We start from the raw sequence: 26,730 nt of genomic DNA, 5'->3' as shown, positions 1-26,730 counted from the left end.
TGCAAGTACGACTGTGGTGGGTCATTTACTTGGCGCCTGCAAATGCAATGCCCCTGGGGGATCTCGCTTAAATGTTATCATCCTGCAGCAGGGTTTCTCCTCAGAGCCCCATAAAAGAGGCCAGGAAGTTACTTGCATTCCCGGGCCAGCAACTGTGAGAGTACAACAGAGCACTAACGCCCTGGCTAAAGGATATCGGGAATGAGGCATTAGCAGAGATCTGGATCCTACCCGTATGGATCTTGACAGATGGTGACTTTTATCCATCAGAGGATAACAAAAGCAGTATAGGGATACAAGCAAAGCTGAAACACTGAAGCCAAATATATTCTTGTCACTTGCTCAGTGTCAATGCCAAAACCACCCCCTGTAGATGCATGGATATGAGGCACTCTGGTACCAGACACTTCTTCATGCTGGGTCAGCCAGCGTGGTCCTATTGCATAGCTCCTTTCCAGAAGTGGTAGCATCCACATGCAACCTGTGAGAGCAGCCTCAGGAGTCTGGGAGGTGTCATATTTTTTAATGTGAAATATTTGAAATACTATATTCCCCTCAAAAGCAGTTGGAAAATACAGCCAAGAAGCAAAAGGAAAGGATGAGGATACGGTTTTCTCCAAGACATCTGTATCTGTCAAGTTTGTCTGCATGTGAAGACTTTGAAGAGATAGGACTTACGAAATAACAATGAGAGCCATTATAGACTTTTAATACCAATGTTTTAAATGCCTCAGCTTGGGTATAACGAGTAAGAGAAATGACAGAACAGCTAGAAGAGTCTGGCTTAGTCTCAGCACACTTCAAAGAGAACATTAAAACAGCTTGGACCTACATATAGAACTCTAATTCACTTGAGTACTAGCCCCACTCTGCTAAAATATTACTCCAGTGCTCAGGAACAGGATCTGTATTGCATTTTGGAGTTATAAAATTAGCTAGGACTCAGGTTTTGAGAATATGCCTCCACTTAAGCACAAGCAAAGGGGCAGAAGTGGTTTTATCAAGCTAAAGACTGGGGATGTAAATCTGCGGTGAAAGGGAAAATGGAGAAAATAGAAGTTTTGTCTGAAAATGGGTCTCATTCCAATGTAACCAATTCCACCCTGACCCAGCATCAGAAAGTGATTTAATGAACCACAGCTGAAGTGGGAAGCAAAACTGTTCAGGTTTAAGAACATGCTGTATCCACTCTATGAGGCACAGGGAATTCATGTTGGGGTTTCAAGGGAAACCCCTTCTCTTGGATCACTGTTCTAGCCTTATATATTCATGCTGACAAGATTTAACAGCACTGAGTAGATAACAAACTTTTGGTTGATGTTGCACATGAAAGAAGTTACAGGGCTCTGCTATGTACAGGATATAGCTGCATATAGGTATATGCATCTTTCCAAAAGTATCTGTACATACACAGATGCATCAGACTTCATCTCGTTTAGCCCACTCTTTGGTAATCTCAGGGGAGAGCCAAAGAAATACATCCAGAAAGCTTAATGTCTATTCTGACAAAACACATTTTTAAGTTAAAGAGGGCATGTTTTGTTCTGGGGAAATCTGTCCTGATTCCACTGTGGCAAAGCAGCAGCTTCAGAGCCCAGGTCTCTTTGCAATGTGGTACCTCTCAGGCAGGTGGTGTGGATGTGAGAGTCAGAAAGCTCATGTTCACCCTGGATTCCTTTGGCCTTCCAGCCTCTCTCAGCTTGAGCAAAGGAGGAAAACACAACCACTTCTGGAACAAAATGTCCTTGTAAAAACAACAGATCTTCCTAACTTTAAGCATTTGCTAATTAAGGCTATGCCTAGGAAACAAGACCTGTTCTCTCTAATCTCCATAGAAACACTCAGTCATGCTTCCTTCCTAAGCCATGCACAGACCACTGCAAGCATGTCAGCTCAGACCAGCAGACCAACCCTGCTGGTTGGTTCAGCCTTTTTTAGTCAGCACAATGTTTGTCTGAAATATGCAGAGAAGCTTTTGTTTGTTTGTTTTTAAAGTATTCTCCTATTTATAGGCACAATGAGCAAGAAATTCAAGTGATCATTCTACCTTTCCTGTTTATCATGCATTACAATGGGAAAACTGGAATACTGAGAGCTGGCTGCAAATTCCTGGAAATCCACAGGCATTTGAATGCATTCCCATAATATTTGACTAAAACTAGGACTAAAAATCACAGCCATGAGCAGATCAGGTTGGATGGGGCTTTGAACAACCTGGTCTAGTAGAAGGTTTCTCTGCCCAAGCAGAGGGGTTGGAAGTGGGTACTCTTTAAGGTCCCTTCCAACCCAAACCATTCTGTGATCCTATGAAAATGTTTTTTATAGCAGGTGTTGGTCTTCCTTTTTTTGTTAGAAAACCAGGCTATTCAATTATTCTTCAGATTAAGACTTCGCCTCAGAGACTCCAACTAGAAGCTAACTTGAAATCTTGCATGACATTTGAGGTCTTGCTTTCTGGCTGGAAATCTGACAGCAGCCTGAAACAACTGAAAAGGCCACTCCACCTTCTTCTGGCAGAACCTAGGAGCACCAGGAGCAATGCATATGTGTCCTTGCCGGTCTGCTGGCTGCTTGCAGGCAGACTTCTGGCACTTGGTTTGGGTACATGTAGCAGGATAGTCACAGGGTTTGCTCACTCCTGTGACTGACTGTCCTCCGGAGAACATCATCTTGCAGTGCAAGGGCCCCTTAGCTAACCTGTCCTTGGGTAGACCTTCAGGTGTCATGCATGCTTGTTGTTATGTCTTCTCCTCACAGTCAAAGGTATACCATGGTGTTCAGGATAATAGTGCTGTCACTGTGATTTGGAGCTCTCTGGCTTACCTGCTCCATGAACAGGATCCTCCATCTTTACCTACACCAGCAGTGACTCCTTCCATCTAGAAGCCATGGTGTGATCACCACCAGTGATAAAGATGCCTGGTGCCAGACAAGGCAACTCATTTGCCTTAACTTACCATGCAGAGAAGGTCTGCCATACACTAGCACTTGTTCTGTGGCCAGTGTGTACTGGAATTTTCTTCCTTCAATGCATGCTCATGGAAAAGACTTTGTATGCTCCGTTCTGAGTTCATTTCATTCATTCCTTATCTCTTTTTCCCGTATTTATGAGGGAAACAGCTTTTTGGTTGGCCTGTCTCACAGTAGCAGTTTACTTAACATCTCAGAGAAAATCCTAAAGAAAAAAGAATGAAGACCCACTCCAGGAAGCAAGACTTGTGTAATGAGCATGGGTTCCATATCTGCTCCCTGAGTAACGTTTCAAATTCATCTTAATAACAAAGCAACTGAAGTCTATTTGCATTTTATAAAAACAAAATGTGAAATCCTAGCCTAATGCTTTGAAATTGAACCTAACAGCTCACAAATTCCATGTGTCATGCTAATCTGAAGGCTCTGCCTACCATAAACATTTCTGAATCCACAACTGCATTTAATGCTGCCTCTGCCACACTTCAATGGAAGAAGAGAGAGAGAGAGGAAAAGCGCTCTCTGCAGCACTGAAAGTAATCAGCCTTAGAATAATCAGCCTTTTGTAATCAATCTTAATTGTAAAAATGTTTTTGAAAGAAAAAGGATAGAGTAGGAACTGGTGACATTAACAACAGGATTATCTGGACATTGGATTTTTTAATTCTATTGTCTAGTTGAATTAGCCAATTCCCTCCATCATTCCAATGTCAGATTTAGCCGATTAACATGACCAATAAACTTTATGACGTGTAGATTAGGATTTCAAAATCAATTAAACAATGTTTAGAAGGTAAGTGCAATCAGGCTGCATCACAATCTTGATGGTATTTGCAATTAACTAGAAGCTTCAACATGAATGACCGAAGTCCAGATGCTCAGCAAAGCGCAGCTGGCAGTAAGCTAATTAAATTATATCACATGATGCTAGCTCCTGTTTGGGCTTAATCCAGAACCCTAGCCTGATGCAAGATGAATTACCTTAATTATACACTGCAAAAGGAGAACATGTCCCCCACTGGCTGTAGGTAAATCATGGTATGCACCTTAGCCCTGAATCAACAAAATTCATACATAGTGTAGAAGAGCAGCAGTGCTGAGTCATACCAGAAGCCCATGTCATTCTCTCTGGTGCCTCTGAGAGCACTTGGTAGCAGATGACAGGGGACATCCCTGCCAGCTGGTTTCAGTGGGACTTAACATTAAGTACAGGCTTATTTACGTAGGAGCCTCGATGCCAAGGAACTGGAAAGCCAGGGTGTACAGCCAGAGACAAATGCAAACAGTGAGACTTCTGCTGCTTTGCCCTTTGCCATTTCCCCCAGGGAATTAAGATTAATCATTATTAATAAAGTTATGATTTTAGTTTAAAAGGCTATGAAGCCGTAGCACTGGGTATTTCCACATTCAGTGGCCCATGGACGTCACTACCACAAGGTCTTTGAATACCTTAAAACCTGTGAGCAAATCTAAAGGGACTAGAAAATCTTATGGACATGGATAAGGCTCCAAACAACATGAAAAGATGCTAGCCTATTTCCAAATACAACAGAGAAGTTGCAGTGAACTGTCATTTTTTAATGACTACTTAACAAACTAGGTGCTTGGCTGTGAATTATAAAGATTACTGTGTGGTTGTTCTTGAGTATATTTTAGGAGGCAATCAGCATTTTTTTTCTTTCTTCCACAGAAGCTGTTGAGATCTACATCTTAAGCACCAAAGAAATGAGAAACTTAGAAAAGGGCAGGAAAGGACAGAAACATATATCTAGCAATTTGAAAAAAAACAAAAGTATTTTTCATCTGATTGTGTTAATATATTTGCTCACAAAGTTTGAAATTCATCTTGTCCAGCTTCATATATATAAGAAGTATCTAAGTTTCCCTTATAAGAAGTAGAGAAAAATAAGCACCCCCAGAGGGCATAATATCCCAGCTATCTTCCATGGACATGCTTGAATGGGGTGACTCACTCTTCAGAGATGGCTATTTCTTTCTATAGAGAGACTTCAAAGGGTGAACTTAGACTGGGATGACCAGATTTCAGTTACTGGGCAAATTCCACCCAAGGAAACCAAGGCTGTGAGGATTTTTCCTAAAGAACTAGTCAGTGATTAAAGTAAGTAGGAAACTGAGAAGGAGAACAGAGCCCTGAGATAAGAATCATAGCTCATATACATTTATCCTCCCATTTATTCGCTTGTTTGCAGCATTTAACTGCTATGTACTAAGACATAGCCTGGATCCTTACTCTGTTTTGGCTGAGCAAGCTTTTGAGGTGAATGCGAACTTTTCAGAATAAGGGTAAAGATAATACTAAGAATGCACATCTGGATTTCTTCCTGTGAGAAAAATAGGAACGAGGAATCTTACTTATCCTTTGCTACAACAGATGAATGTCATCACCCACTAAAACCTACCTACAACAGGACCAGTAAAAAGAACTTGCAGTCTTTGAGCCAAGCTTGGAAAACTCTGTTCCTGGAAGTAAAAGTGGCTTCTTTCAAGATTAATGGTGCATCATGCACCCTTCTGCTTAACATGGGAAATGGAAAAAAGACTTTTGGAAAACAACATCAGCCTTGGGCAATACATGTATTTGGAAGGCCCTATAACATGTGCCTTTGCTGAGACCTTGCTTTCTTCTTATTCTATTTACTCAGAGCAGCTTGATATCTTATTCTTCTTTTTATCCCAGCTGATTTTCACTTCTGTTTTTCACTGCTACATTCTTGCAATGTGTTATGTTGGAGGTCAGGTGAGGAGATCATTTTTCCAACCATGAAACTGCTTGATGTCTGTTCACTGCACCTTCCTTTTCCTTTTCTCTCCTTCTCATGATTTCATGATCACTATGACTTCAGTCTCCAAAGCTTGTTTGGCACCATGAGATTTCTACCTATACTTAATAACATTCATTATCTTATTGGTTTATTTTAAACACATAATGGTGATGAAAGCTTCTATTCAGCTCTTTTGTAGAAATTTCACTTTGGATATCCATTCTTGAAAACTATTTGTTCCATGATAGCTGGAATCCATTTGCAGCCTCTAAAGAAGGTGAGCCTGCTCCTGTACAATAAAACTGTTATTTCATAGCCCTAGTGTAACTTCACTGATTTCACAGAAACACAGCAGAGTGGAATTTACACCCATTTGGGTTTACGCTACTCCAGAGCACAACTTGGTGTAACTTGTTTATTGGTTTTAAACCTCTGATGCAATTTTGAACCTGTACTTTATGTATTTGTCCTGAAAAGCTCTGCCCTATCCGACTCTGGTTGTCTAGAAAAGCAATTTGTTTCAAAGGCAAAATTACTAATTAGTGCCATTTTAATGAGAAAAACACTTTCTAGAGTAATCCAGTTTTGTCATCCTGATTTGATTAAGGTATCCAGCTTAAGGCAACCAAATTTGCTTCTGAGCAATCCTCTGTGTTAGTAAGTTGGGTGGATGTAGGCGATGGAAAGGTTGGTCTGTTCTTTCTAAAGGTATTCCCTGTCAACTCCTCTACCTTACTTGTGCAGCTGATTTACAAGTGGCTGCCTGCAATAGCAAGGGCTGATGGTGAGCTCAGAAGTAGCTTATTACTTGTGCTCTTCCATATTTCTGTTGTGGAATACTCCTTTGTGTGACCACAGAACTACTGTATTACACTAAAATCCCAATTAGAAGTAAATATGCACCTGAGAGACATTTCTTTCTCATGCCTGCTGGTCTGAATTATTATACCTTAAAACTTTAAGACTTACATAAAATTTTTGCTGTTGCCATTTTTAGGCAGTGGTTAAAATAAAGTATGTGAGATACAGAATAGCAAATTTCAGGTTGTTATCTGTGGATAAGGATTAAGATGGATGTTTAACCTTAGAGTCCCAGATATGCCCTGCAGATATGTATAGACTAATCGATGAACAGGCAGTGACTAACCCAGGATTTCTCTTTGATACGACAGCACTGTTGAGGGTGGAAGGATCCTACCTGCCCTGCTCTGCTCAGCCTGCTGCTGTGGCAAAGAACTAATCTAACCAGATTGAAGCAAGTCAGCCTTGTCAGCAGAAGCAAGGCAGGAAGTTCATGGCTCACATTTTGGACAGAAAGCGTACAAAATGTAGAAATTTAGCAGAGTGATGCTTATAGAATTGGCTGAGGGGGCCATTGGTGAGATATTAAAGAAAAGGGCATTTTGCTGTACTTTCTGAGCTGGCATGAACTTAACCCCAGGGTTCTGTCAGTATTGCCTCCTGTGGCTGGGAAAGGGGGTGCTGGGGGCAGAACATCTACACTGGTGGTCCCCATGTCCAGACCATTGCCACCAGCCAAGAACCCAAATCCTAGTGACCTTCATCAAGCAAAACTCTGATGTGCTGCAATGGTCCATGAAAGCTGGCATAGATTCTCATTGTTAAATGTTTTGGGACACCTCAAAAATGAATGGAGCTGTATAAAATTCAATTCTATTGTAAAGAAAACAGCTGTCGTGAATTAGGCTATGTTCAGCTTTTGAGATGTGGACGACTGTCCAGTAGGGAATGAACAGAAAACTCAACCCATTTAACTTCAAAGCAGAGATTTGTCTTCTCTTTCCCAGAAAACAAAACCCCAGGGATTTTAAATCTATAAACCACATATAGCGTATCACCCAAACAATTTCTTCTGAGGTTTAAAAAACCCTTTGCTGCTAATTATTGGTTATAGATGTTTGAAAGAAAAATGTAGTTTTAATGCTGGCTTTAATTAAAATGCCTTTAATAACAGTCATGGATTTTGCAGCACAAGTGCTAAAAGGCCAAATCCTGCTTTTGCAGTGAAGTGAGTTCAGAAGAACTAGATGAACAAGCAGTCCAAGGGAGATTCAGGCCAAACTTTGCAAAACAGTTTTGCTTTTAATGTAATTGAAGTTCACTTTCTCAATAGGAACATTTTCTGGAAAGGAACAGATTTACTGTTTGAACTTTACCATTTCCTCTTCTACAAAACAATAGGAGAGAAGAGGAACCTTTCCAGTTTTTCACTCTTTTAATTAATAAGACATTCTTTGGCGTATGACAGGAAAAATATGTGATGAATGTACTTGATAGGTTATGATTAATAATGGTCTAGGGAGGTTTTGGAGACATGAGACGCCCCATAAACACGGAATTAATACCAAAGTGAACATTTTTATTATGTCCATTTTGGCACTCTCCCTGACCTAAGATGTTAGTAGCTTTATATGTCATTTAATTAGCGCTTTAAAAAAACAAAATGCAAGCAACTCTTTTCAAACCATAACAATTCATTGCATGACTTATGTGGGTTTGAACTGGCACAGTTAGTCCAAACATTCCTTGTGCCACTTTATTTCCATAAACCATTTGTATTGTAAACTTTACCAGAAATTTCTGTGCCAGGGTTGAAGAGTTCAGGCAGAGGGCACCTTGAATATAGGGAGAGGATGTAGCCTGCATATCAAAATCATTTAATAATGTAATTAGTAATAATTAGAGAAAGAGAGGGAAGCTACACCAACAGTATCTCTAACTTATGATTATATCTAAGAGTCTGCAGCTAGATGTATTTTAGGAAAAATTAGTATCTTTATTCAGGACTGAAAATACTGGACCTGATTTACCTCTCGCATTGGTAGAAATTACAAGTAATTAGTGGTGTTAATCCAAAATAATGCAAAAATAAAGGGATCTATTTGCCTATTGCCTATCTCTTGCAAGAGGTCACCTACATCAGGCATTTTTTGCTCCTGAGTGGCAGCCTCCGAGCATGTATTATCCCATCCTTCTGGTTTTATATACTTGTCCCAGCAGGCTTTTCTTCAGTGGTTGACTGCCTCCACCATCAGCTCAGTACCCAAAACAGCCCTTGACTGAGGACTTTTGGAGAGAGGACCAAGTGGAGGACATTGCCTGCATCAGGTGCTCCAGCCCTCTGAGCATCTTCATGGCCCTCCTTTAGACTTGCTTCAACAGGTCTCACATTCTTCTTATGTAGGGGACACCAAAACTGCGCACAATACTCCAGGTGAGGTCTCACAAGAGCAGAGTAGAGGGGCAGGATCACCTCCTTCAACCTGCTGGTCACGCTCCTTTGACGCAGCCCAGCACACTGTTGGTTTCTGGGCTGTGAGTGCACTCTAAACCCTGCTCAATCCCTCAGAACCTGCAGATGCATTTTATCAGGTACCATTGATTTGTGTACCTTCTTCAGGTCCCTCAGCCTTCTATTACTCATCGACCTGTCCCAGCCTTCAAAAGAAACACTGGAAGGGAGGAAAAATTGAATGTTGATACTGAAAGCAATCACTCAAGTGATGGCACTGTTAGAGAAAGGGTGATTTCTAATCTAGTTACTAAACTAGCAATCATTATGGGACAACTGAACTGTCCAGGTTGTCGTGTGTCCCCCCCGCCCCCCAAAAAAAAAAAAAAGAAAATTAGGATGTGTAGATGAGGATCTTAAATCTTGTTTCACCAAAAATGCAAGATATTTGTCAAGGATGAAAAACAGGCATATTGAATGGTTTGTGATTAAAACATGTATTGTTAAAGAAAAATAAGGTGGAGTAACATTATGTACTACGCTGCGAGAGACCATAAAGGAATAAGTAGTCACATAACATGGACAAAACTACTCAAAGTACATAAGTGCAATATATTATGCTATGCAAAAATATAGGATGAAAAATAAATATTAATATTAAGGATAAGGTCCAGGTTTCCTGAGTATGATAGCAGAGAATTTTCTTTATCAACTGAGATAAAGTTCATCAAACAAGAGGGCACCCTTAATTAAACTTTGTTTTTATAAGTGATAAGAAATAAAAACTTGTTTCAAGTAGATCATGGGTTGATTCAGTTTAAATACAGTTTAAGGATAAACAAAGGCAGTTTTGTAATTAAGGTTTTAGATTTCAAATGGATAAAGACTGAAAAATGAAGGTATCTAATTAGTGAGCTATCCAAAAGAAATCAAGAACCTGAGTGCAGAGGAAAAATAGCATTACTCAAAGTCAAAGGGAAGAAGACTATCTGTAATCTGTACCATAAGCAAAGGAAAAATCTTTGTAAACTTTGAGGGAAGCACTCTGGACAGAAAGAGATAAATAACCACCTTAAAGAATATATTAAGGTTTTAGAAAAAGCCTTCTCAGGAGGGAAAAATTGAATCAGCAAAATGAGCTACATTAGCTGTCAGGAAACATACAGGTAAAGTGAAAACCAATGAAATTCAAGCTGAACTGCACCTTGAAAGAAAAATTGAGACAATAAGCAAACAGCTGTTTAACCGTATGTATAAGATTGAAGAGTAGACGATCTCCCTTCTGGAACTGTGAAAGAGATGGCATGAGAAACAGGATCAAGAAATAACTTTTGTACTGATCACGTTAAATTGGATGATGCATTATGGTTAAACATATCTAATGCAACATCACTTCTTGTGAAAAGATGGAAATAGGACACTCACAAGTAGGGCCTAACGTTACTTTAATAGTGTACAAAATGTAAGAATGAATTTTGAAAGAAAGTATATGTAGGGAGAAATACAAATCAGTATGAAATTGAGCATGGCTTTAACAAAACTGAATCATGCAAGAATAAGCAGGTGTAATTCTCTGGTGATAAAAGCGCTTTGCTAGGCAAAGGAAATGCAACATTTTATCTGGATTTCAGGTAAACATTTGATATGAAGCAATAGAGAAAAAAGGCTACATTATGTGCAGAAGCTCACTATTAGTATAATAACTATAAGGTCAACAGGGAACTGCCTAAAGGGCAGCTCACAACAGGTTCTGCTGAAAGGGAAATTATCAGGTGGGAGGAAATCTATTGTTTGACAGATTGACTTTAGGACCTGGTTACTTAATAGTTTCGTTACTGACCTTGGCACAGAAAATAGCAGCAAATGAGAGATATTTACTGATGACATAAAACTGGAAAGCATGAAAAGAATTGGAAAGAAAGAAATGGATGACCTTGGGGGCTGGCGCACTGAAAGAGAGAGAATGAAGAGCAATGCCCTTGCATGGAGGGAGCAAAGACACAGTTCTTCCTCCATCTGTCTGCTGCTACTGGCTAGCTTGAGCCTTTCAGAGATAAATAACCAGTAGTAAGCACATGGATACAGGTTGAGTGTAGGCCACCTGCCCCTAAACCAAAATTTCTACTGGAAATAAATATCCACATATGAATGGGCCACAGGATGGGTCTGGGCCATCAACAGGATGCATCCATGGATAAACCCCAAAGCTATTGTGGTGAGTATATAGGGGAAGTACTTCCAACAGTAAAAGGAAAGCAATAGCGCTAAATGAGAATCTGTGGGAAGTCCAGAGGAGAATACTGTTTTCTTTCCTGCTCATCCATTATCAAGAAAAGAAGCACTGAAACTAAAAATAATGCAGTGAGGGCCTTCTCAGAAGGGTAGAGAGACTGCTTCCTGAGAAAATATAACAGCAATTGTTTGGGTCAGCAAGGTGAAGTTTGAGAAGAGGTAGAACTGTTTTCTCTGAGTACATTGTGGGTGGTGAAAGGAGATCATAGAAAAAAATAGCTATTTAAATTGAAGAACAGCTCTGGCACAAGAGCTGCGTAGTCTGCTTCCTACTCAGAGCCATGATTTTTGGAACAGTTTCCTGCTAGCAGTGTTTAAAGGAAGAAACCTCAGTAACTGGTTATTAATCAGTTTACGCAATGGGCTCTGCTTCCACTAGCTGCCTGATGTAGCCAGGCAGAGGGCTCACAGCTGGCAGGATCTCTTCCAGTCATACGCACTGAAACTGCAGCCGCATGCATCTTGCCAGCTGAGGTTCACTTGCACAGTTTTCCTCTGACAATTTCAATATAACTGATTCCACTTATGACCTATCATCATAAATATTTGGATGCTTTAAAAATGCTGGCTTTGAAAGAGAGGTGGGAGACCTGCAGAGTGGTATCCCCACACTTTTGGCCGTATTAGCCTCATCACAGGGATTTTAAGAGTTAACCGAGCTCAGAAACACTGAAGCTGAAAAAAGGAACAGGGAGGGTGTGGGGCAGGAGGGAGGAATTGTCAAAAGAAGGCAAGTTAGGGTAAGACCTTACTGAGCTCTGTCCTTTCAAATTTCCTATGCTTGACACATCATCAGGATGATGTCAAAGTGACTTAACCACCTATGACACTTCATTCCAATGATGTGGCCAAGCAGAGGAAATTTGAAAGGATGTGGCTTATGGTACAGAAAACAATCGTTTAGAGAAATGCATGACTGCTGTTTTTCAATTTAAATGAATTTTAAGCCCTTTCTCCCTTCTTCTAAACACATATTGCACCACTTGGAATATTTGCATTACTGCTGAGCTTGCCAAAGTTTGTTAAAATAGCTTTACTGTGATTAAAAAGCAGCCTTTAGTTTTGATGTGGGGACTTCATTGTCATATTGGCTGTTGTGTATTACACTGTCTATGGCACTGAATGGGTAACTACTAAAAAGAAAAAAATTAAATTCTGTTGTTATTGCTGTTATTAATTTTAATGCTATTACTTTCCAGCAGTAGCACCAAGCAAGCTCTATGAGCCCCAAAGCTTTCAGCACACTTCCCCCTCATGCGCCCACTCACTTTGTGGCCCTCCTCCGTACCCCTGGCCAAGCAGTTGGTCCTGGGGAGGATGGGCAATCCTCACTTATCTGGCCAAATACTGTGTCAGAGCCTGGGACAGCAAGGGCTGCCCCTAGGATGCCCTAGCAGTCTTCTGTGTGTAGACAACTCTAAGGTGATGGCATTCCTCAGTAGCAGATAGCTTGACCACATCCCGCACCTGCAAAGCACTTTGTCTCATGGCTTTTACCCTGCAGTAATCCTCACTGCTACAAGAAGGATACACTGAACATCATGGCGTTTTTTGGGTATCGCATTTTCTTTGTGGTGGAAAGATGGTGCTGTCTCTATCTCTCCCAGATCTTCCTTGAGAACTTTACATTAAAGCTGCTTCTCAACCCTGAGGGGTAATGTGCCTCATGACAATATGGCATAACAATTTCCAGAGCACTTAAATGCTTTGGAAGCACCATTTTCAAAAGAAAGTTGATATTGAAATATGTCTTAGCCCTGAATAAGCTTCAATAACACAAGTTGCAGTTCCAGCAGTGTCTCAGTTCCCAAGGCACATCTGAAAACTCTAGCTGTTCTTTCATGAATAATAGGAGAGAGCAGATTGTTCAAACATCTATTTAGAGGATGTGCAGCGTATCTGTGTTTGAGGATGCTTAACCCAAATCTGGGTGCAGTAAAATAATTCCCAGGAACAGCGAAACTGTTACACCCACAAAAATATGTTAAAGGACACTTTATATATTACCAAAAAGAACTGGTAAAGTTTGTTTTGGTCCTGAAAAAAAAAAAAAATGAAAAAAAACAGATAAATATTGAAGCATTAAGGAATACATTAAAATAAAACAAAGAAGAAGATTTATTTTTGAAGGTGGAAAAAAAGAGAGAATGAAATGCTCAGAAAATCGAATAGTTATGTGACTCGGTCACTAAAATACACAGTAACTATAGCTGTTAAAGAAATCTGAGGACAAACATAGCTTCAGTATTTACACTCTTCTTAGTTAAAAACAGATAGCTTTTATTTAAAGAATGTGAATCCTTTCTTTGCTTTTGCTAGTCTGTTAGATGCTGGTTTACAGTTTCAGCTTCCACTGCTGTTTTAAGCAAGTAAAGCTTTATCTTAAACAGGATACATTATATTTTCTGGCAAGTCTTAAATCCTTGAATTCTTCTTATCTCTATGGTGACAAGCCTACATTTGGAATAAAGTATCAAGGCTTTTCGGAGTAGAGGTATTTTCAGATAAAAGCTGGTGCCTTTGATTTACGGCAGTTCTCAGCGTCTATCATTTGAAAAAGAGAAATGCCTGATTATTGATTAGGAGTTAGCTTTTTCAGGAATAACTATTTAGAATTAAAAAAATCCAACTCTATAATTACACAATTCGCTAATTTACGTGAAATGATATGTGACTGCTGACACCAAATGGGCATACACATGTGTCATCTGTGTCTGAAGTACCATAAAACTCCTTGTTGAGAGGAAGGAGAGGAAGGAAGCAACACAGACTAGTCTAGGACTAAGACGAAAGAAAATTTTCCCATGCAGTAACTTTTACAAGTGGTATTTTTGCTTCCTTACTCATGTACACTCACTACCACATGAACCGTAGCTATGACAGTAGCCAAGAACTGTATGGCCCATCTTTCACCAAAAGGGTGTGATGTTCAGTTACATTAAATCTGTTAGAAGAACACTGAAGATCCAACTTCTTCATAGAATGGCATTACTTTTTTGAGGATACAGCCCTGTTCTGATTCTGATGGATGAGCTCATCTCTCACCAGCCTTACACCCGCAAGTTTGCAACACATAAGCATCATAAGAAAAGCATCATAATGCAAAACATTGAAATACAGATTTTTGCATTCAGATACACAGAAACTGACTGCAGAGGGTCTTTGAGTATGCCTGAAGTAAGATCTGGTGCTTTGTATGCACCAAGAAGACAGTGAAAATAAATAGGATCTTGCTAAGTATATGCAGTACAGAACACAAACTTTCGAGTGGAACATAGAGTCCTCTTTTTCTTAGAGAGTGTAATGGCATTATATTGCAGTAATATTTTGACAGGTAATACTTCGCAAACCCCATCAACAATTCTTTCATAAAGATGCTATAGAAGCTTGTGAGGCTGACAAAGCATCTTTTAAAAAGAATCTGTGAGGGCAGCTATTAACAGTTCTCCAAGCTTTCTCACCTTTGAACTCAGCTATGATGCTAGTTCAGTCATAAAACCCCAGTGGAAACTATGTGCAACACATGTTTGGTTTCAATTGTTTGTTGATTTCACCCGATTTATATATATCAGATCTTTGCCAGTGAGTGTAAAAATTTACTTTCTTTACTACCAATTGAAGCCTTACGCTAAGTCCTCAGAGTTCGTGTCAAATTTTAACTTCTGTTGGCTTTAGCCTTATAAAAAAAAGAACAAAAATGTTCCAAAATCAGCTCCCCTGGACCTCCTTGATCTCATCTGACATGTTCATATGAATGCCCCTCTAGGTCTCACAATCTCATTATTCATGAGCAAAGATTTATAGCATTTTCCTTTTTTCACAAAAATATGTCAAAGTGGAAACAAGCATTTCAGGCCTCTTAAAACATTACAAGAAATATGATGTCGGGAAAGAGGTATACGAGGAAAGCTAATAACAGCAGTCATATAATCCCCTGGGGAAAACCTGTTTCCTTCAAGAAGCAGTACCTTTTTGTCTTTGTATGGAGCTTGAGATATTTGAAAGGAATTCCAAACTGGTATCTCAAAGGGATCTGACCAGACAGAAACATGTGATTTTGAAATGCTGTTGAGCTGGAAGAAAAGACAAGACCAGCACATCTGTGGACGCTATAGAGACCAAGAAGCTTTGGGTGTCTGCCTGCACAGTATCTACTGTGTACTTTTGTTTTGTTACTCGTTTCAGTCTGACACAGCCAAGAACCCTGGACAGGATGTGAGTAGCTACTGGGTGACAAAAGACTAGACTTTCAATATAAAACTGTTGTCTTCACCCATACATTTTTTAAAAAACAGAAAACAATACTTTTCAGTGAAAAAAAAGTTAAGAAAGAAACATGAAACCAATTATTTTCATGCTTTGAGAAAAGTCAGACGCCTGTAACCACAGTGCATAACAGCTGTAGTCATGTCAGATAACCTCCAGACCAAAAAGTGACATCCTGCCAAAATGAAGTTTCCTTTGCTGGATGCCTTCTCTGAATCCCCCCACTTTCCCTCTTTGCTGGATGCCTTCTCTGAATCCCCCCATTTTCCCTCTTTGCTGGATGCCTTCTCTGAATCCCCCCATTTTCCCTCTTTGCCCTATGTTTATCTCCTCCTTACCTCTAATCTGACCTTATTTCTAACCTAATGCTATTCAAATAGCGATTTTGAATGCTATTTTGGCACAGCCATTGGTGTGCTAACCAGGGGGATTCTCATATTTGCACTCAAAGCCACTTCTTGGGCTGCCACAGCATTTCTAAGCCATGACAGTCTTCTACAAGCACTGTAAAACCATTCTTCATGCAAACACTTTATCAAACCAGAATTTCTAACATGGGCTTAGCTTTCCATGGCTGTCACAGGAGGCATAAGTCACAAAGAAAACAAGTTTGTAGCAAGATTCACTGCAACTCCCCCCCCCCTTTTTTTTTTTAATCAGCTTTTGGGCCTCTGGGCACACCATTATATACAAACCTATTCAATTACCGTGTTTATATTTACAAACCATGCACCCCAAAGAAAGCAAAAGAAGTTGCCATTAATAACTGTCATTTATAGGCAGGGAAGGAAGCCATCAAATATATTAAAGGCCCAGTGAAGTCAGAGTGTGCTGCTCAGCAGGGTATGGTGCTACTAGCACAATTAACAGTGCACAGTGGATTTCCTGTCCAGAGCACTAAGAAGAGTTAGGTACCAAAAGTACGTCCCTCCTGCAACCAGAGTGCATGCTTACGCCAGCTTAAACTTACCTCACTCGGTCAGCTGCACCTAAGGTACCTCAGTGTGAGCTTCACCCTATGCCATGCAAACCCCCTAGGAACCTCTGGGACATCCCTGGGCATACCATCATCTATACTGCCACTGGCACCTGTATGAGAAGGATTCACAGGGTTGTATGTGTACCTGCCCTCGCTGTAATTCCAGATGGCTCAGCAATGTGGCTGAAACAAAGCAAGCTGTCACCTTTTGGTTACTGGCAATTCGTTTGATCAATGTAAGTGTGGTTGCTCCTCACAAATTGGTATTTTCTCACTGGGGTAGGTAGGCACACATGCACAGAAAAAGTAAACAGCTTTGCACTAAAGAAATGATCATCACTGGTTCCAACAGATGCCCCTATAGTTACACTCCTATAGTGGGATTTGTACAAACTACAGTAATATGGTGCTAGCCTCCCTTGCCTGTAAGGAATGAAGACCTGGCAAGCAAGCCTCACTGCTTGTGTTTGCCCATCTCCTAACTGAATCACGGGGAAGTGCCCATCTTTGCTAGTGATTCATAACCTTGACTCCACCACTGGAGCCAGAGTGTAATTCTTTAATTTCACAAACCAAAGTTAGTATTATGTCTTTCAAAAGGTAGGTGAAAGGCCTTCTTGCTTTTCAGACATGAGCCCTGCAGGTAATTGATCTCTGTTCATCTAGGAAACAGGTACAGTTCCAGCATCTGCCTGAGGACATTTGTGTACACGTTATCTACCTCCCTGGGTGAACACTCCCATCATGCAGTCATTTTATGGGTAGTTCTGCCAACCCCCTCTTGGACCTGTCTTATTAACTCTTTCGACACTGCTTGGGCACAGGAGTGCCCCACGGTTTTGTGTAGAGGTGGGGATTCCACTCCCACACAAGCCAATGCCTGAAAAGACACCAAAACCACATGAGAGACGAGAGGAGACCTCCCCTACTCTACTAAAACCTGAACTACTCTACACAAAGTAGAACTTTTATGTTCCACACTGGCATGTATTCACAATAGGTGTAATGGCTCCAACTCGAAGGCAAATTAGAGCCTCTATTCAGAAAATGAGACATGCAGGGCCAAACATCCTCTGGAGGAGCTTGGATCTGCCAGGCTAAACCCCAGAATCACCAGGCTGTTGATGAAAAAGGAGAGAAATCTTCTCCTGTAAAAAGTGAGTGGATCTTAGCGCAAGGAGAGCATGACAGTTTCTATTTTGCAACAGCCACAAACTGCTTTGTAGAGTATTACAGTGATTAATTAATTGTTACCTGGCATATTCATGTTAAAATTAAATCCTTTCCTAAAAGATAAACCCCAGGAGCCACTGTGCTAATATATTTTGAAAGTATTATTTCGTCCTTTGCAGAATTTTCTAGACTTACATCTTACACTACACCAGACTACTGAGCAGCTGATAACATTGATGCCTTACGGCTTTAAAAGCTATCACCCTCTAAAAGCTTATAGGTAAAATATTAACCACATCATGTACCTTGTATATCAAAAAGAAATTCAATTTGACAAGCCTACTTAAAAATGCATAAAGCTTCTACTTACTTAGTGCCCACATAGACTAGAAACTCCTTCAGATTTTTGTGCAAGCATATATGAATTATTCAAGTAGATAAGGAAAATCTGATGTTCTGTGATGCTTCTCACAGGAAACATTAATATGAAAAATTCCTTTGCTTTCTCTGAGTCACTTACTTTTTGTTCTCTCTTTTTTGAGATTTTTGAGAACCACAAATCCTGCATTGTAAAGTATAAGCAGTCTCCAAAATGAACAAGCAATATGAAATGTCTTTGTAGTTTGAAATGCCACTGTTAGGTAAAGGAGTCTTGTTCCATATGCCAGTGCAAACAGCAATTAGTTCAAGTAGAAAAGATTAGACCAGGTGCAGGTTTTGAAGTGACTTTTGGTGGGAGGAGGGAAAGGTCTCTCTTTTGTTAATTGTCTGTGGTAATTCATCAGGCATCTGAGGAATTTAGGGATATTCAACCTTTTGTGCTTAGCCAACAAAATGCAGCCTCTATGGCATCCGTGAACTGGTTGGAAATACAGGGCTTATTGATGGTTGTCAGTCTGCTGACGTGAAAGAACATGAGGAAGAAGCACATGTTATACTTGTCTTCCACAGCACATCTATTTTGCATGGGCTTTGTTGGACAAGAAGAAAGGCAGAATGGGCCCCTCCAGTGTGGGAACCATGGGCAAGCACAGCTTGAGGGCCAGAGTCAGGAAGCAAGCACATGAGGTGGCAGCAGCGGTTCCCTCAAGCCTTGCAAAGCTGTAGGTGACTTTCATAAAATGACAAAGAAAGGGGGCTAGCACAACAAAGTCTGCCCTTAAGAAGAAAGATCCTCTCAGAACTTCAAAAACCTCCTTAAAAGATTGGATTAACTTCTTCTAATCCTTTGAATCATGGGTAGATATGAGTTCAAAGGACTAATGTAATTTTATTATTACATTTAATCAAATGTTTAAGTTAAGAAATAGGAACTGAGCTAAGGGCAACCTCCCATTATCAGCTTCCAGCATCTGAAAGCAGGAATGAATTAATTAAGTAAATGTAACAAGCTTAGGGGTGTAACACAGAGCAGCAGCTGAGTCAGCTTGACCATCGGCCAGTTATTGGGGTGAGATGTGTGGCTCGAGCACTACCAGATGATTCAATTCACATATCTTGGCAGTAACAGATAAGCCAAAAGGGATGCCCAGAGGGAAATAGTGTCATGAATTGGCAAGGCAGAGAGTCATTCACCAGCTTAAACAAAATGTTGTCCTCAAGGAAGTTACGCATTTAATCTATACTGTAGAGTAGGCTGCCCTACCCAGTGAAAGCAGTTTTTATAGGTTAGCTTCTCATTAAAGGAGAAATGAGTTTTACCAGGCCCAGGCACATGTTATGCAACTGGCTTACATCAGGCCATGCATTCTAACCTCTCATTTTCAGCAGTTTCAGCCCAGATACCAGTGCCAAATAAGAATCCATTGGTCAAGATAAGAGAGTTAAAAGAACAGAGTGTATATTCTTGCCCTTTTCCATAGCTTCTCATACACAAAGACTTCGTCACAAGTGCAACAGTAATGTAAAATTTCTTTACAGTTTGCACATTGACTTGTATTGTTAACCAGGAAAATGTAATACATAATCAGCTCCACCATCATGACGTATGTCCAAATGACATATGACTAAAGAATTTTCTTTCTTTCTTACTGTAAATTAAATATGGATGAGACATGACTAAATTACAACAGGTTTCATTTATGCATAGTCAATTAAGTCAGTGCTGTTTAACAAAAGAAATTCCATTCTAACAGCGTTGGTTTCAGCACAAGCTTTTTTCCTTAGATGACAGGTAGAGATCTTCAGAGGTGGACAACTAAGTACAGGAAGACAGAAATTATCTAAAAAATCAGAGTATGTTATGGCAGATTTTCAATTCAGTGGGAACCTAAGTGTTGCTGAAAGAAAAGTGCAATATAATTTGAATGACTCATTCCAGCAGCTAGGGATTTCTTCTGTTTGCTAGAAAATTAAAGCCGCAGAACATCTAAGGGGTAAAGAAAAGGAACGGATAAATCTGAGCCCTCTTCTGTTGCCACTTTCAACTACCCAAATTTGGGAAAAGCACAGAAATGTCACAAGTAACAACAACCTCAAACCAAACCAGCCACCCACTTAATATCCATGAAGAGAAGGCACTGTCCGGATGCTGAGTGGATGAAATCATGCTACCCAGGTCCAGCACAAGACCAAGAGCTAGAAATTTAGGAAACACATGAGAAGCATGATCCTCTGCTTCAAGCCCACGCCTGAAACGCAAACCCAAAATAAAACTGTTGGGTTTCCACTTTTGTATTCTTCCCCTGTTCCTTTTTGTTTGCATACATTTGTATGTGTGCACCTCATATGAATGTTAGTGCTCCTCCTGATTTCATCTTTTCTCCTATCTGGTTTCTGCAGAAAAACCAGGCCGTTGACTGCTTGCTCTCAAACACTGCCGTGGCAACATTTGTGATGTTAGGGACACAGGATTAAGAGTTCCTGGCATTGCTGAGCTAAGGGGAGAAGCCTGGCTGGGAAGGAGAAAACTCCCATCTAAACAGCTTTGACAATAGAAATGGGAATTTCAAGAGCAGCTAGTGAAGAACCCTCAGTAGTAAACTATCCAGAAACAACCAGAAATTCAGCATCAAAAAAGAGTTGACTGAAGATAATACCAATACAATCACCATGGGAGTAAATAATTAAAATCAGTGGAGCAAAGCCAGTGTTGTGTCAGCACTAACTGTGGCATTAGAATCAAGGTCATTTCACCATTTTACCAATGGAAGCAAAAGACAGTAGAGGAAAACATAGCATCTTTAATTAAATTATACAAAGATTTATTTCAGCAAATTATACAATGGTTATTATACAATCTCTACTTCTGCTCCACTGGTAAAAAGCTGAGTGCAATTTTACACCTATTATTCCCTTGGACTAAAAGTTCACAGTAGAAAAGACAATGTAGGAACTAAATGTATGCGTGCACTTAAAATAACCAGATACGTCAGCTTATATGTGTGGGAGTACAATGCAAAACTGCAAGTGGTAACAAGGGACTTGACAGCCAAAGGCCGCTCCCACAGCTATCACTTTGGAAAAGGAACAGATATCAACAACCAAGCCCACAGCCCAGCCTTTTGGAGGCCTGGGACGGGACCCTCCCCAGCCCCGCAGAACAGCTTATCACAGCACTGGGGATGAGCACTGCTGCTCCCAGCCAGCTGCCAGACCTTCTTGGGTTGGTCGTGCAGCTGGAAAGGGGAAATTGGAGATAATGAAAACAAAAATGGGGAAACAAATAGAGGGATGGAATGAGTGCGGAGGCCCAGAGCAAAAGTTGAGACTGGGTCATGTTTTATGTGAGGGTGGTTTGCAGCAGAATGAGCTGGTTCCTTCTCTAACACTGAAAAGAGGGAGCTGGGAACAAGATGCCTTGTTCCTCCTCTCCTGTCTGTGTGGCCTTGCTCCTTCTGGGAGTTGCTACTGTAATGGCTAACCTACCTATGTGTGTACACATCAGGACACCTTTAAATCAGAAAAGCTCCTTCTTCTTCCTAGACGGGAAGCCTCATGAGCCATGTGTTGGACAAGGACGGTATGTGATGAGCTAAAGGACCTCAAGCAATGTATTTCAATGGAAAACTAAATAAACTGAAGGAGAAACACCCCACCACACACCCATCATGATTTTGAGGATAAATTTAAGAAAGCCACCTGGGAGTCAGCACCATTTCAGCACTGTGCTGTGACTTAAGTCATGTCTACACCCAGCAGGGGAGTACTGAGGCAAAGAGCCCCGAGCTACCTATTTCCACAGCTGAATGCTATATAATTACTAACTGGCCTTGCTTCAGAACAGGGTGCAGCCCCACATAAACCCATCTATATTGCAGCTGGGACATGAGCCAGTACCTTTGTGTCCCCATATCATGCCTTGGAGACATGTCAGAGGTTGCCCAGGGTTGTGTGTCCTGCTTTGTGGGATGCACCTGCCTGATGAAAGAGCTATGACACAACTGTTAAAAATCAGTGCTTTTGGAATTAAAACTGTTTCACCTAAATTCCAAGCAGACCAGCTCATATTATTTTTGGTATTGATGCTGTGATGACTTCTGATACATGATTTGAATTGCTAGTAGGATTTTTGTGCCTGTTTTGCATCCCAGAAACCCAGGGCTGTAAAACAGAAACTGGGATTCTAGCAGAGAACGTTTTCCTCAGTGTTTGTGCTGCGTCTTTCAGTGTCAGTGAACTGTGAAGAAGCCACAGTCCTGATCAGCAGTGATCCCTCTGCATTGTTTTCTGTGTTGTCTCTTTTGGTATTTTAAGCATCTGATGTATAGATGACAATTACCCATATCGCTGGCATGCACCTATGTGTTGCTGTTGATTCTTCCCATTTTACTGCTACTTCTTCATATTTCTCTTAAAGCATGAAGGAATGGCAGTCATAAAAAGTTACTTTAACATTAACCTCCACTTTTCAACAGCCTACCTCCTTCTCATGTTTTGCTGGCTTTTCATTTCTGCCATTCCCAGCACAGCACTTTGCAGAAATGCAGTTGATACAAAGAACTGGCTGTACATTTAAATGGAAACAACAGCGTGGGGGGTCAGTGCAAGATGCTTGACCACAATTAACCCATCAACTCAGTGGAGTGAGGAGGGGGCTCTTTGGAAAGGGCAGCTGGGTTTCTCTTCAAGGATGTCGTTCCCTGAAATAGTAGGATGTCTCAAGTACCTTCTGCCTTAGTAAGTATTGCCACATGGCATCAGTTATGTCAAATTTATTCTTGAAGTTGTGGTTGCAGAATAGGCTCCTACTCATATTCGTGTATTTTTTCAAGTGATTTTGACTTAGCCACTAATATTTTTACAGGAGTTCCCTGAATAACTTAATCTTGCTTTGTAATAAAGATATTCTCCCAAGTTACTGTGGAAATGTTTTGCACCTGCAACAGGCCATAAAAAAGTGTACAGGACAATCACATTGTGTCTTTGCAGATAAAACAAGCAAATTATTGAGGTTCCAGCAGAATAAAATACCCATAAGGGGAAAAAATTAAATAGCTCTTAAATTCTTATAGCCAAAAGTGAGTGGGAAGGATTTTTAGTGGCCTTGAAATACACAGTGGTCAGAGGAAAAGAGTCCATTTTATCAGAAATGATTTTACTATTGACAGCTGTGCCCTCAAGCACCTTTCCACTCTGAGAGCAAAATGAGATCAAGCAAAAGGAGTTTTTAACTTAAGCTAAAATATTTGCTTGTTGTGTTTTGCATAATCTTTTCATTGTACCTAGTTCACTAAGTATAATTATCCTGCTTAAGAAATCATATGAAAAATGACAGGCAAGCTGCAAACACTCTGATATCATGTGCAGACTCATGTCCACATGTTCACACTCGTGCTCTCCCTTTTCCTCCTTTAATTATGTTATTTTTCTAGTAAGTAGCAGATTACCTGACATGTATGTCAATTAGTCATTCTTTTCCCACTGCAAATCTTACCATCTGTTCAAGATTTCTTATGATTCAATGGGAGTTTTCAACCAACTTCTTTATTCACTGGGTCAGACCCTCATATGTTCAAAAATGGTATGATTATACCAAAGTTTAAATCCACATGGAGCCTTATAGAGGGAATACATTCTGATCCAGCTGGATACAGGAATTAGATCCAACTAAATCATATGTTTAAAGATGGAGACCTAAACTCTTGTTAATTCTGGATGTTCTGGTTCACTTATGCAGCCATTTTTGTCTTTCTGCCTTTATAGATACAACAAAAATGTATTTCTTGCAGTGCTTACCAGCTGTAAAGCACCATGTACTACACAAAAGCGAGTAATCACCAGCCACTCTTGTATATAGGAAAGCTGATGCCACGTGCAGCTGCTTGTTTTGCTCCTGGTCACACACTGTTCCCAGAAAAGCATTCAGGTGTTTTTAGTACCAGATTAATTCCTGTAGCGCTCCTAGGATGAAGTCAAGTGCATGAAACCCCAAGGTTTAATGCAAGTGCAATTAATGTCAAAGAAACTAAAGCAGAGAGATACAAGGTCTGATCCTCAAAAATACTGATGGATAACTTTAAACTTTATTAATTTCATTACTAGATTAGTGTGCTCAGTCCCTTTAGGGATCGCAACTGTTGTGCAACTTGCTCAACTCTGTTAAAAATCCCCAACACTTAATTGTTCATGTTTAACAGTCTGATCTCTCTAATATTCTACGTCACGGTTTCTGGTGGTCTTCTTGGCTCTGGTAATTTCACACATAATAAAAGTTTAAAATAAAAGGTCAGCCTCACTAGATGTTTTTGATAAAATAAGTAAAATATTTGGCAATTCTTTCTCTTGTATAAGATTCTGAAAATGCATCACCAACACCAGAAATGATTGATGCTAATAAAGCCTGCCACCATTCCAGCTGACTAAAAATAGAGGTCTGTGACAGGCTAAGAACAAAAATATTCAGTCGGAAGTTTATAACTGTTAGTCACAGTTTGATCTCTTAAATCTATCTTCAGTGCAAGAAATGATTATACAAAAGCAAACCCAAGAATAAAGTTTTGGAGAGTTTCGAGGATATATTACAGACAGCTTCAGTAAGTATGTATTTCTGGTCTAGTAAAATCATTATACTAAATGCCCAACTCAGTAATTGCATTTTTGCAAGCATATAAAGAACATCATTCATTATATTTAGTCTACTTTTGAACTACACATGCTCTTCCAGAGGACTGACTTCCTGCATTTCAGCTGTCAGCCATCACAAGGCCAAACTAGCTCATCTGCAGTGAAGACCCATCAGGTCCTTGGCACCAAGCACTGCTGCTCCTGGGCCACACTACCTCCTGGTACAGACATAGTCAACTTTTCCTCATCCTATCCCCAGTATAGCTGGACTTCTTGGCATGGTGTTTAAGAAGTCCCTGTTGATCCTATGCTATGTAAGAAAGCCAGGGCAAAATTTTAATTTCAATATCCCACCACAATCCCTCTGGTCCTGCAGGAAGAATCTCATTCTCCTGACTACCTAGACAGGAGAGAGGGGAAGGCAGACCCAGGGTGGATGGTGAGGGGAAGGATGTACTGCTGGTACTGCAGGGATGCAGGATGCTACTAAAGGACTTGGAGCACAGAGGGTGCAGTGGGAGCTGCAGAGAAGGGAGATACGGTCTTTTTGGGCAGCCCCACAAACCCTGTATCTCTGGGGAAGCTGCCAAGGGACATGTGGCAGCAGCACAAATTGTTTAGGACTGCTTGCCCCCTGCCAGGGCAGCTGGGGTCAGAGGAGAGACTGTCCTTGCACATGTGACATACCTCATCTGGAAAACAGAGTCTCCATTCCTGTTCTCTTCTCTTCTGCTACCGACTATGCAATCAGCAGCATTTTTGTTTGCCAAAGCTTTGCTTTCCCCCATTCAGGATCAGGTCCCTCTGGGTTTTGTTCCCTACTTCTTTTGCCAATTGCAACAGCTTATTTTCTAGGGGATATTATTTTATCCTACCATACTTCACAGATCTCACAACTTGATGAGGTTCAAACTCCCTAGGACACAATTAAAAGTTAACTGCGTCCTCCTTAGCTTTATCCTTTTCTACATTTTTTGTAGGAAGAAAATGTTCATTTTTTTTTCCCCTAAATGAACGAGATCCCTTTAAAAACCTGTGGTTAGAAATTCCAGCATGAAATCTTGTGCAACAGTCAAGGAAGGGTGGAGATATAAATATCATAAAGTATAAATTCATCACCAAATCTGGAGCACATCCACAAATTTAAAAGCCGGTGGGACACTCAGAGTAGAGATAAACACAGATGGACAGCAACATTGCCAGAGAGAAGGATTAGACAGGACCCGCGAGTGACGTTAGGGAATGATCAGATCAAGGCAGTGCATTTTACTCCCACAAATGTCCTTGCTTCCCACCTCTTCCAGTAAGACGAGGCAAGAAATTTCTTACCCCCCACTAAGAATTCTTGCAGCAGAGACCTTTTAAGGGTGCAGCCAGTGTGTTCTGCCTGGGTCTGTGCTTCTGGCATGTCCATCTTTAGAAGATTGACCACTGCGTGACCTTCCTGTCCTCTTCCCACTTGCTGTGTTGTCACTCAGCTATAAGAGATGCCAAAACTTTCCCTCTGAACTGTGTCCTAATTCTCCTGACTACCCTGGTCTGCTCTATGTCTTCTTCTAAAGAAACCTGGGTCCTTGGACCACATGTGCATGTGCTTGCTCTTTGGTATAAGTTGCTCCTCTTCATGCAAGCAGACAGCATGCAAAAATACAGTTCTTCCTCTAATGAGAAGGTTGCTGGTGGTGACTTTACGTGGATAGAGCCCTTCAGGAATAAGAGAAAAAGGGAGGTGATATTGCTCCATCTTCTTCCTTGCTTCTCCCTGGGGGCTTTGAACTCCCCGGGTGCATCAAAATGCAAAAATAAAGCTTTAATTTCTGAGACAACCCATTCCCTCCACATTTCTCTTGCTTGCTCTCAGTATCTGTATAGTCAGACAACTACTGTCAACATGCCCACCACAAGCGTTCACTACCGTATTAGTAGGGAATGATGCCTCCCACAATCGACACCTAACACACCAGCAGTACGCTAGCTGATGTTCTCCACAGCTTAAAACTCTGCATTGG

The 26,730-nt window shown here is 40.6% G+C and overlaps 1 long non-coding RNA gene across 1 annotated transcript in view; it reads right to left on the bottom strand.

The window, feature by feature from the left end:
• Positions 1-26,185, bottom strand: part of LOC134155475 (uncharacterized) — a 38,549-nt gene extending 12,364 nt beyond the window's left edge. Inside the window, exon 1 of the long non-coding RNA XR_009961581.1 lies at positions 26,051-26,185. This is a non-coding gene — a long non-coding RNA (uncharacterized LOC134155475). The remainder of the gene's footprint in view (positions 1-26,050) is intronic.
• Positions 26,186-26,730: the final 545 nt, after the last annotated feature.

The sequence above is a fragment of the Pezoporus occidentalis genome, unplaced genomic scaffold, assembly GCF_034315485.1.
Source record: "Pezoporus occidentalis ecotype Australia unplaced genomic scaffold, CSIRO_AGI_Poc_V1 ctg78, whole genome shotgun sequence".
NCBI lineage: Eukaryota > Metazoa > Chordata > Aves > Psittaciformes > Psittacidae > Pezoporus > Pezoporus occidentalis.
Note: the sequence above shows the minus strand (reverse complement) of the source record. Positions and strands in the feature narration are given on the sequence as shown.